The sequence below is a fragment of the Paramisgurnus dabryanus genome, chromosome 10 (assembly GCF_030506205.2).
Source record: "Paramisgurnus dabryanus chromosome 10, PD_genome_1.1, whole genome shotgun sequence".
Lineage (NCBI taxonomy): Eukaryota > Metazoa > Chordata > Actinopteri > Cypriniformes > Cobitidae > Paramisgurnus > Paramisgurnus dabryanus.
This window is the reverse complement of record NC_133346.1, coordinates 30511264-30523591: the sequence shown is the minus strand read 5'-3', so window position 1 is coordinate 30523591 and position 12328 is coordinate 30511264.

Here is a 12328-nt window from a genome sequence, read left to right as displayed (position 1 = left end):
AGGTCGCATTTGTAGGCCGCATATGTCAAGTCTTAGAAAATTAATGGGCACCTATGGTCCGATACATGATTTTACATTTCTTTTGGTGTGTAAGTGTGTATTAGTACATGTTAAGAAAAGGTACATTCATCAAAGTAAACAATGACCCGAGTTATCTTCAACATAAAAAAATTATTGGACTACAACAAACACGTAAATTAACGGAAACAGTTAACTTCCTGGGATTGGTGATGTAGTCAAAGTGGGAGGAATTATGATAATGTCATTCTTTACAAGTTAACTAATTTTAGCATTGCATTGGGAGCTAATCTTGCAAACATGGTAAGGAGTGTCACATTTCTAGCTGATGTCAGAGGTTTTCAGGCCAATCACAATGTGTAGTTTAGTTGGCCAATCAGGGACACGGCGCTCTTCAGATCCATGAGTTTTTGTTAAAATGCAACGCAAACACATTGCTTAAAACCTGTATTTAGTATAATACAATGAAATGGGTGCACAATTGACTATTATTCTTGGTTAATCTTAAAGCAACACCAAAGAGTTTTGGCTCTTTGCTCCCCCTACAGGTTAGAAGCGTAATTGTCCATTACCCACTGTCATAAATACTGAGGCATAGCTGGCTCTGATTGGATTGTAGGTCTGCCGTAAAGCAAGTTTTTGTAGTATTCACTCGGACTACAGGACCACTACCCAACGTTTGGAAACTTCTTTAGTGCGGTTTTGGCCGATAGAGGGCTGCAAAGCGAATGTGAAAGTGCCATTCACCCTGTTTAGAGTGGATGAATGACTGAAACTGTTTTGGAAGCGTTATTTTAAGGTAAAAAAACTCTTTGGTGTTGCTTTAAGTTTCTGTAATATATGCATATGACTTGCAACTGAAATAAGCCAGGCTTGACACATGCAGCCAGCATATGTGACCCCTGGACAGTGTTGGGTGTAACTAGTTACTAAGTAATTAGTTACTGTAATTAAATTACTTTTCCCTTGAAAAAGTAAAGTAAGGGATTACTCTTATTTTTCTTGTAATCTAATTACAGTTACTTTTGATGTAACTAAATACTGTGTATGGACTCTAAAACTATTATGTTAACAGTAATACAAAGGTGGATTTAACATGGTTTAAGTTTAAAATTATCACTATTAACTGGTTGATTATTAGCATTAATAATAATGAGATGCTGGCTGTTTATTAATGCTTAGCAAATATCTGATTCTGCAAAACCTTATTCTACGTCCTTAACCCTCACCATTTCTACCAATACTTAAAATTAACAACTTCTTTTGTATTAATAAGCAGTATTTGGAGTATATTGAGGCAAAAGTAGTTAATAGTTAGTTAATAGAGATGATTGGACTCTAAAGTGGGACCAGAATAATTGATGTACTTTTATATATGATTTTTTTAAGCCATTTCAAGCCTATCCTTGTATCATGTACTAAATAGGATTTAGAAAGTAATTAGTAATAAGTAATTAAATACTTTTTTTAGAGAGTAATTTGTAAAGTAATCTAATTACATGATTAAAGATGTAATTAGTAACTAGTAATTAATTACTTTTTTTGAGTAACTTACCCAACACTGCCCCTGGAGGCTCAGATGTCAGGTGATTTCACTAGGCTGTAGTAATCAGTACTGGTTACCTCCACAATGGGCATCCTGAGGTGGAAGTAGATGAGCAGATAAAGAATGAGTGGTGTTACTGTTCATAATTTAGGGGAGGATAATTATTTAATTTATGAACTTTGAATGCAAAGTCACAAGATGCAAAACTAGGGGAAAGTTACTCAACATTTTAGTTGCAAACTATGATGAAGAAAGGGAAGATTTAAAATGCACAGTCTACAAAGGGTCTTAAATAAAAGCCTTAATAATAGCCAGCTTGAAAGTTGACTATTTTACCTTTACTACTTCGCTTATTTTAAAATGACAGAAAATTTAAAGGTGCTGTAAAACACTTTATCTAGGCATAAATATGTACACTAGATGTCGCCTTAGCTACAGCAGTTTATTGGACCGAATGCGTCAAATAGAGCCGCCATCTTGAAACGGGAGAACCCAGCATCAGCGTTATTGTAGGCAATGGTGTAACGAAAATAAAATCATCCTAAATCGTCATGAATGCGATTTTCTTGAATTCTTTTGGTTCGTTTTAACCGTATTTAGCATTGAGTCCAGAAAAAATTAAAGTTTTGATATTATGAAAATCTGCTTTTTCTAACTATAATGCATAGTGCTAGTAGGCCTAACATCCATACGCAGCACAAAAGTCCGGCATTGTCCATGAATTCCAAGTACAGGCGGAGATAACAGCGTTTTAAAGCTACTTCCTATGACAAGACCCCTCTTCCAAGATGGCGGCAGTTTTGACACCCCAAGGCGACATCTAGTGTATATATCTATGGGCATAGATGAATAATAAGAGTTTTGTACATATTGTCAACCTTAAACACGATTGTTTCATCCTTCTGTAAACCTCATGCATGCAAAAGACTGCTAGAAAACATACAAATCTTAACACAACACAGACTGACGCTCTAATCTAGATGTACGCCTGGGGGCGTATTACAGAAACTTTCTATCTTAGGTCTTAACTTAAGATTTGATGTGTTAAGTTAAGATTTTTCACAAATTCATATTACAGAAGCAAATCTTAAATTGATTTAGGATTCTCATCTTATCTCACCAAATCTTATCTCATCTCTAGTTGGGAAATCCCAAATCGCTTAATCATGTTCGGCTATCAACTGTCAGGTCTGTTACCAAGCAACCAGCAATGCGAGCTGCTGCTACAGTAAACAAAAGAATTGTCCTTTTAATTTCAATGGGCCAGAATACATTTTAATAAATTCATAGAAATCATAGTCTGTGTTTTTTGTATTAGTGTTTTAGCACATCATCTATCAGTTACCATTCAATTTAAACATTTAGCAAATGTGACTTACAAAAATTAAAAAAATGATTCTTCCTAAGTGCAAGGATACTATTGTACATTTCAACATTTGATAGACACATGACAAGAAATAGATGCTGAGTCAAGTGTGTACTGTATTCACTATAATCCCATCAAGTGTTCACGAATAAGATAACTGTTTTTTAATAATGAGGGATGACAGAAATTGAAAGATCGCTCCAGTAGTGAGAAACATTGTGATTATGTGAATGTGTGAAGGTAAAAAACATTCAAAGAGTAATCCAAAAACAAACATTGATATTTTTCATCCTCCACTTTGTTAAAAATGTAATGTAATTCTCCCGCAGCTCTATCATAATGTGATTGTTTCAGCTGGCTCTCATTAAAGTTTTAAGTTAGGACACCTGTGAGATTACCTTAAAGTTAAGACCGTTTTTAGGATGTTTTGTCAAGTTAGGATGCTTCTGTAATACCACTTTCCTATCTGCAGTTTAGATAAGATAATGCATTTAGGAACATCATTCTGTAATAGCTTTTGTCTTAAATGAGGTCCTAACTGAAATTACCATGGCTACCAAACAGTTAAGATAAGATTTTAAAGTTAGGATTTTTCTGTAATACCCCCCCTGGACATTAAATTACACATTAATTTCAACATTGTTGCAATGCTAAAAACCAAGTTGTGACTGCTGAGTTAGTGTTATATGCTAGTTAATGCTATATGCTAGATAGGCAGAAGTTCTACTATTGACGTTACAGTTAAGTTTTTCTGGTTCATACTGAAAACAATCCCACAAACTTACCCCTCAGAGATGTCCAGCGCTTTGAACCAGAATTTTTCCAAATTGGTTCATTCTGAACAGAAACAGTGTTTTAAAGTTTTCGGTTCAACCCTAAAATTGACGTTCCTGAACCGGTTAGAACAAAAAAATTAAGTTCCCGAACCGTTTAATAATGTTGGCTGATCATTAGGACATTAAACTTAAATTATTAGTCTACATAATTTTACTGAAGTCTCTATCTTGTAATCAAACATTAAAAAAGGCTACATTATGTAAGTGGCATAACTGTAATTCTGACATGCCTACATTTGTTGAGTGCACTTAAACACGCACACAGTCGGAGGATGAATGCCCTTCGGGAAGAAGAAACGGCATAAACATCGAGCTGAACCGTGGTTCGTGATCTGTGCGGATCACGGAGCAACTGTGATCCGTTATACCACTAATTATTACAAATATACTTGGTAGCCTACAATATTTACCTCTTATGATTGAGCATTAGAGACTTGGGCTTGAGTAAGCTACTTGCTGGTGGCAAGCTTCTCATTTCTCAGATGAGTCAACAACGACCGGAAGTGAACTCACCGAGTATTGCACAGAAATCTTGTCATAGAACGAAATAAATAACGTTACTAACCGGTTACCATTATTTTAAATAAACGATTCTGTTCATATATTTTTTTTTTACAGGTTCTGGTTTGGTTTATGTTCCTTGCAAAACATCAAAAGTTTCTGGTTCAAAGCTTTGGAAATGTCCATTTAATAATCTCAGAATAATTGATTGTTTCTCAAATTCTGTATCTTCATCTGATACAGGCTTAAACATAAGATCTGTTTACACACACACACACACACACACACACACACACACACACACAGAGCTACTGAACTGCTCTGTGAAACAGCCAATCAAAGCAGAGCTCAACATTATTATTAATGACCCTTTCAAATAAGGTAATAATAGACCATTTTATTCTAAAGGCAAATCCTAGAGTTGTAAATGGACATGTAAAACTGACTCTGATATCTACATGGGTTTGTGGCTTTATTAAGTGCAAAATGATCCAATGTAACATATTGGGCTCTATTTTAACAATATAAGCGCACAGTCTAAACGGGTCTTTAAATAACAAAATCAATATTGCGCCAAAAACTTTGATCAACTAAAACCTGGTCTAATGGCGTAGTTTATTTTAGTTGCCTCAAAATAGGTGCACCAAGAATGCACCTGAACACACCTCGTTTTCAGGCCAGAATGCCCATGGGTGCAAAATTAGCCGCAAATGCATTTGCTATTTAAACAATGTGGCGCTAGCCGTGAAAATGATAATTGTGCCAGGTTGAACTATAAAAAGACACTTGTGTTGCACTTTGCGCTGCATTGCACCGGGAATGTGACAGGGCCCTAAGCATCAATGCATTCTTTGGCACCTTTAAAGGAGTAGTTCATCCAAAAATGAAATTTCTGTTTCATTTTCTTACTCTCATGTTGTTACAAACCTGTATACATTTCTTTGTTCTGATGAACACAAAGGAAGATATTTTGAGGAATATTTGTAACCAAATCAAAAGCCTAATTGACTTCCATAGTAGGAGAAAATAATATCTTGGAGGCTTTTATTTGGTTACAAAAATTCCTCAAAATATCTTCCTTTGTGTTAATCAGAACAAAGAAATGTATACAGGTTTGTAACAGCATGAGAGTGAAAAAATAATGACAGAATTTTCATTTTTGGGTGAACTATCCCTTTAATTTTATTGAGTATATTATAATTCTGCTACTGCAACAGATAGCAACTCTTTTATTAGTTTTGTGGGTATGGGGACTGGACTAATAAACATGCAGTAGGCTTTTACGCTCTAAGTTGAACTTTTTCTGATCTATGCGGGAGAAACACTGCAGCTGATTTTGAATGGCAACAGTTGATGCATTTTCATAAGATACAGTTGAAGATTGAACATGTAATATTCTTTCTCTCTTGATTTAGATTTTCTCATTGAAAATTCAATTCAAGTCCTTACTACCAAGGTAAGATGGGATAATTAGGTCAGGTGTTGACTGTTGTGTTAATGTAGCCACTGTTTTAAACAAAAACTTTGGATTGGTTTGTTTCTATGAGGTTATGAAGAGCTGTGAAACTGTGGTATGACCTTTAAGATGCCATATTTGTCTATGTTTGTTTCTCTTTAGAGCTTGTGTGGTACTGTTGTACTATGGTGCTTTACATTTCTCTAACCTTTTTAATTTAAAGGTAATTTAATATGAGGAATTCACTTTTATATATGTTGTTTGAACATAATTTTGTGTCACCTGTGTGTGTACACAGCCACCCTAATGATTAAAATCTGCCCACTCATTTTATTTAAATCCCTGTAAAACCTCAACAGTCTCATGGGATGAGCTGTTGGTGTTTTCTAAAAAAACTAACGTCGCTTTGTGCAGGCCCCACCCACGACCGTCCAAAGACCACAGTTAGGTCATAAATGTATACTTTAAATCTTTAAATAATTAATTACTGCATGTTTATTATGAAGAATAAAGGTGATTGTCTTACTAAAAACTATGGGTTTTTTGTATAGAGAACCGTAAATGGGGAGGGAAGTAGCAGCTCATTTGCATTTAAAGAGACACATGCGCGCGCACACACACATAAACAGCACTTTTTCCTGCACACCCTAATATTGGCCCTTTCAATATAGGTCTAAATACCTAAAAGATGATTTATTATACTTAAACTTCACCGGCACATTTAACTGAGGCTGATATTAAAATTATGAATATAAAATGTAAGTAATTTAAAATATACAAGCTGAAATTGAAACTTACAGTTACGTTTGGTATAGTAGTTAAGGTTGCCATCTCCCTAAATGGAGTATCTGGAGGAATAGAATCGATCTTTCTTTTGACCTCCTGTACAACCAGCTTGAAGAACCGAACCAACATAAACGCCATCATTAGTGAGCAAGGCTTTGTGAGGAAGAAATGCAACATTTGTGAAAGGAGAACAACACACAGGTTCATTTATAAAAATATTTTTTATATAGATGCAAATTTACACAAGACAACCCTTATCTGCTTAAGCTCATCTACCATCACAGTAATTGTGTCAGTTGTGTTCCTCTGTGTCTGAAGGACAGCCTTAAGGGCCCATTATAGTTGTGCGTAGGTCCTACTGTACGGTGTAGGCCAGGGGTGGGCATTCCTGGTCCTGGAGGGCAACTGTCCTGCAAAGTTTATCTCCAGCCCTGATCAAACACACCTGAATGCCATTGTCAAGTCAAACTGAAGCACTTGATTGGGATTTTCCGGTGTGTTTGATTAGGGTTGAAGCCAAACTTTGCAGGACAGTGTTCCTCCAGGTCTAGGAATGCCCACCCCTGGCGTAGGCCATGCGTCAGTTTTCATTCATACTTCTGCGTCGTCTGTGTTGACATGCAATTACACATGCAGACCACTAGGAGGCAGACTCATCAATATTCATTCTTTACTAGTACTACCGGCGGTTTTCTTAAAACAAAACTGCTTTTACAGTGCTTTTATAAGTGATTTATTTACATTTATTTTGTTAAATTTCATGTTAATCTTTAATGTAATATCAACATGGCAGACTTTTAAAAGCTGCCTGCCTGCCATTAAATTAAAAAAACTTAATTGGGCCATGTTTTGAATCTGTGTATGTAATGTAATATATTTATAATGTAATAAACAGCTTCTTGCTTTGTTTTAAAGGCACTTTCTGTTGTCAATGAAGTTGCTCTCTTGTTTTCAAATACAGGTATTACTGTGGGTTCACACTAACCGCATTTGAGTGAAATTCACGTGAATCGCGTCTAGTTTGCTGCTTGAGCATTTTGAGTTCATTCACTTGATTCACGCGTGAAAGGCGTTGGTAAAATTCTAGTCATCGAGACATTCATGCGGAAATTTGCGTCATGGGAGAGCCTTCCTCACTACCTGTAATCACGTCACTACTAGAGCAAGCTCCTGATTGGTTAACACGGCGCGTTTTTTCGCCAACATTTAAATTTTTAAACTCCCGCATTTGCCGCGGGAACGCTCAATTCGCGGCGAACGAGGCGGAATCGCGTCTGCCGCACTAAACGCCTCATTCGCGTTGCAAGACCTCCAGACGTGCATCAATGCGTCTTTACATTGACTTAACATTGAAATCACTTGCACTTGATGCCTCTACAGCGGCTGGTCTGAACGCAGCATTAGGGGTGACCCCAAATAGTCAAAGATTAAATGCATCGATAGGAGAAGCCTGATTCCACTACCAATCTCACAGTCGAATCGCCGTAGATGTGTTATGAAAAAAGATTATTCAATTTTGGCTGTAGCCTATATGGGTGCACGTTATCTGACTTCACATATAACAGATATCTCCCAATATATTAATATATAGCTTATATGATGCTATGCAAATAATGTATGAAGAAGTAGCTTTCAATAAATATTTTTAAAATGTGATAATAAATCCAACAACCCCTGTGACAGGGCTACACGTCCATAAGAGGTTTCCAGGTTAATAAACCATTGCAAAGCAGTGGTCTCTTTCTGTTTCTTGCAAGGCATTGGTCTGTTTCTGCATTTAAAAATACAAAGCTGGCAATTCTGGCTATACTTTCGTTATTTTAATAATTTCATATTTAATTTTATTTATAAATCATTTTGGGTTATCTGTTTTAACTATTTAGCTTGTGTTTTGTTTCCGTGCACTTCAGACATTTTGCACAGATTGGTTATGCACCTTGTTGCTTCTGACCTTATTTTATTTATTTATTTTTTATTCTGGTCTAATTTAAGTCTGTAAATGGTGCTAGCATATGCAATTTAGCCGAACGCTCATTTATCAAACTAAACTTACAAATGATTGCGGTGCATTGTATTTATGACAGGGCCCTAAGTATCAATGTATTCTTTGGCACCTTTAAACGAGTGATTCTCCCAAAAATGAAAATTCTGTCATTTACTCACTCTCATATTGTTACAAACCTCTATACATTTCTTTGTTCTGATGAACACAAAATAAATTATTTTTTCGACAGGTATACGTTTTAAAATGTATTTAAAACAGGGTGTTTTTCTTGTCAGAAGTTAATTCTTAAAGGATTCTGTTTTATGGACATGTATTGTCTTTGTTAAAATAATTAAATGTCTATTTGTTAAATAAATAAAAACAGCTGTAATTCCTAAATCCTTCAGCCAATTTCTATGTGAATACCCTCAAAATAAAGTTGAGACTGTGCACTGTAAGCCAATATTCATAATATATTCGAATACATTTTGCTAAACAGCTAAAATAACACCTCTGTCCAAATATTTATGGACCTAATGTATTTTCTAGCTTGGAGAATTATATGTATTCATGTGATCGCCCCCCCCCCTCGTTTGGCCCAACGTCTAGCCCGTTCTGTCTTTTCCAGCGCTTATCAATGATGTTTTAACATTTATACAACTTGGGTAACTTCATCTGACTCCAAAAGATAAAGAACTCATAGATTACAAATTGATGTAATTATAGAATTTGGATAAACGTTTGATCATTCTATTTGACTTGTATTAATATTGAACTCATTCATTCGTTTACCCATGTCGTCTCGGCCCACATCAGCATGCAGGTTCCGAACACATACTTGACCGTACTAGAAGTTATGACTAACGCAATTTAACAATGCCGCTCCTGCGATCTCTTTCTAAAAGTCCCCATTTAGCCTTATGCAATTGTTTGTATACAACTTAGAACAAAATTCACACTATAACCAGAGGTTCGGGCTTAGCACCATCTAGCCGAATACAGTTAAATCATATTACTACATACAACTTAAATATAGCAGAATTAATGACCAGCGGTTATGACTTTTCACTCCGATAGCCCACATGCACATACGATTACCCAACAACTTAGTGAAAGTTAAATAATTAATCTACCATGCAAAAACTAGAGGTTCATGACTAAAGCAATTTTAACAATACCACTTCATGTGTACGGACTCTCATTAAAACGTATTCATATAGCCTCACACAATATGTTATATACATCTTAGTTCAAAGCTTTACAATGACCTGAGGTTCGGGCATAGCACCGTCTAGCCGAATATAGTTAAATCATATTACTATATACAACTTAATCAACGTAAAGGCAAAGATTAAAGGTTATGACTCATCACCCTGATGGCCCACATATAAACACGACTGCGTAACAACTTAGGCTAGGTTTACACGTGGGCGGCTATTTTCATAACAAACATTTCAACCTCTCCGGTTTAAAAAAAATATTGTGCACACATGTCAGTTTTCAGAAAAGTGTTCATTTACACGTACCCGTGCATATATACCATCAAGAGAAGCTCAAGCCCACGTAAGCCAATCACCAGCAGTGCTGGTTCTTCATGTTGGAGGGAGGAGTTGTTGCAGTAGGTGTTCGATGACGTCAAAGTACCACGAGAGCGATTTGAAAATAGACCTCTACGTGTGACTTCTCAACTCGCGGTACATTGACATCATCCGTCTGTCGGTTCTTGCAGCGCCGCATGAAGGGTTATCCCGCCTCCACTCACGTCGTTCGGCCAGGGGGGCGGACCTCATAGGCCCCCCTTGGAACAGTTCTTCCCAGCACTCCGTGATTACGTTCATGCCCAGTAGGGCTCGGTGCGCTCCCAGGCAATGGTCTCGTACGACCACAATCTCCTTCTGGGGCAGGACGACTCCCCGGATCTCTAGGTCCGTGACAATATACCCGATATACGGAATCTCCAGTCCATTCGCCCCCTTCAGCTTTGGGCTAGTTGGGCAATGGCTTAAGCCTCTTACTACGTCTCAGGTGATTGTAGGTTTGACCTTTGGCTGGCTTGGTTTCACTTTTCTGCTCGCCCTCGCGGCTTTGTGCGCCTGCCGCCTTAGGCCAAAATAGACCATCCGTGGCGCAAGCACACCCTTGCCTTCCATAGCTCAGTTGGTAGAGCGGGGACTGTAGTCGTTCCTCTGGTCATCCTTAGGTCGCTGGTTCGAATCCGGCTCGAAGGAGGTTGAGTTTTACCTCTTCGTGTCGCGGCATCTCTTGCCGTCACATTCGGCTTTGCCGTTCAAAAGTACTCGTCGGATGTCAAAAGCTGCATTCCCTGACTGGGAATCGAACCCGGCCGGCGGCGGTGAGAGCACCAAATCCTAAACACTAGACCACCAGGGAGCACCAAAAGCTTCAGGGTCATTGTGCTGAGAGAAGCTTGCCATTCCTTGTTCTGTCAAGAGTGTGTCTTTGTCTTCCAAGAGATATGAACAGTTACACCAAGCGCACTGGCATGCGCAGAGGCCGACACTCTTGGACCTGGCCGTTTGTCATTTAGCCTGCAACCAGAGCAGACACTCCGACTGCTGCATCCGGCAGAGTATAACTGGACTGCTTGTAAACGGAGAAATCACCCTGAAGGCGTTGTCAGTACCAAAGTGTCTACGTACGGAAAGACACAGGGGTCGATATCAGTCGCAGGACCCTTATCGGGCTTTAAACAGCGCTGAGAAGGGCACACCCGGAAGTGCTAGAGCAGTGGTCACCAACCCTGTTCCTGGAGATCTACTTTCCTGCAGAGTTCGCCTCCAACCCTAATCAAACACACCTGAACCTGCCAATCATGCTTTTCACGGCTACCCAAAAATTGGAGGCAGGTGTGCTGAAGCAGGATTGGGTGTAAAGTAGGCAGGAGGGTAGATCTCCAGGAACAGGGATGGTGACCACTGTGCTAGAGGATCCTTGGGCACATGGCTATCAAAATGGGTTTTTATCAAATATCGTTATTACACGTTTGATGCACTTACATAGGCCGTGTAACAGTCTTAGAATGGATATTTTTCTTCCTGTGAGCGCCACGTAATACAATATGAGAAATAGGATGCAATCATTGAACCCAAAAACGCTTTGGCAGCATCTGTTGAAAGCTACTTGCAGATGGGTTGTGTGTGCAAACGGCAGCCAGGGAGCAAACGCTCTCGCAAAAATTAATTCAGAAGTAATTCCAAAAGTAGTACGATAACTCACGCTAAGAAGCCTAGTCTACGCTGTTTGCGGGGTCAGGATGGCCGAGCCTTCTCACGTCGCAATCTCCGCCAGCACGCCCGGCCTTCGATAGCTCTGTTGGTAGAGCGGACGACTGTAGTCGTTCCCCTGGTCATCCTTAAGTCGCTGGTTCGAATCCGGCTCGAAGGAGGTTGAGTTTTACCTCTTCGTGTCGCGGCATCTCTTGCCGTCACATTCGGCTTTACGGTTCAAAAGTGCTCGTCAGATGTCAAAAGCCGCGTTCCCTGACCGCGAATCGAACCCGGGCCGCGGCGGTGAGAGCGCCGAATCCTAACCACTAGACCACCAGGGAGCACCGAAAGCTCCAAGGTCATTGTGCTGAGAGAAGCTTGCCGTTCCTTGTTCTGTCAAGAGTGTGTCTTTGTCTTCCAAGAGATATGAACAGTTACACCAAGCGCACTGGCATGCGCAGAGGCCGACACTCTTGGACCTGGCCATTTGTCATTTAGCCTGCAACCAGAGCAGACACTCCGACCGCTGCATCCGGCAGAGTATAACTGGACTGCTTGTAAACGGAAAAATCACCCTGAAGGCGTTGTCAGTACCAAAGTGTCTACGT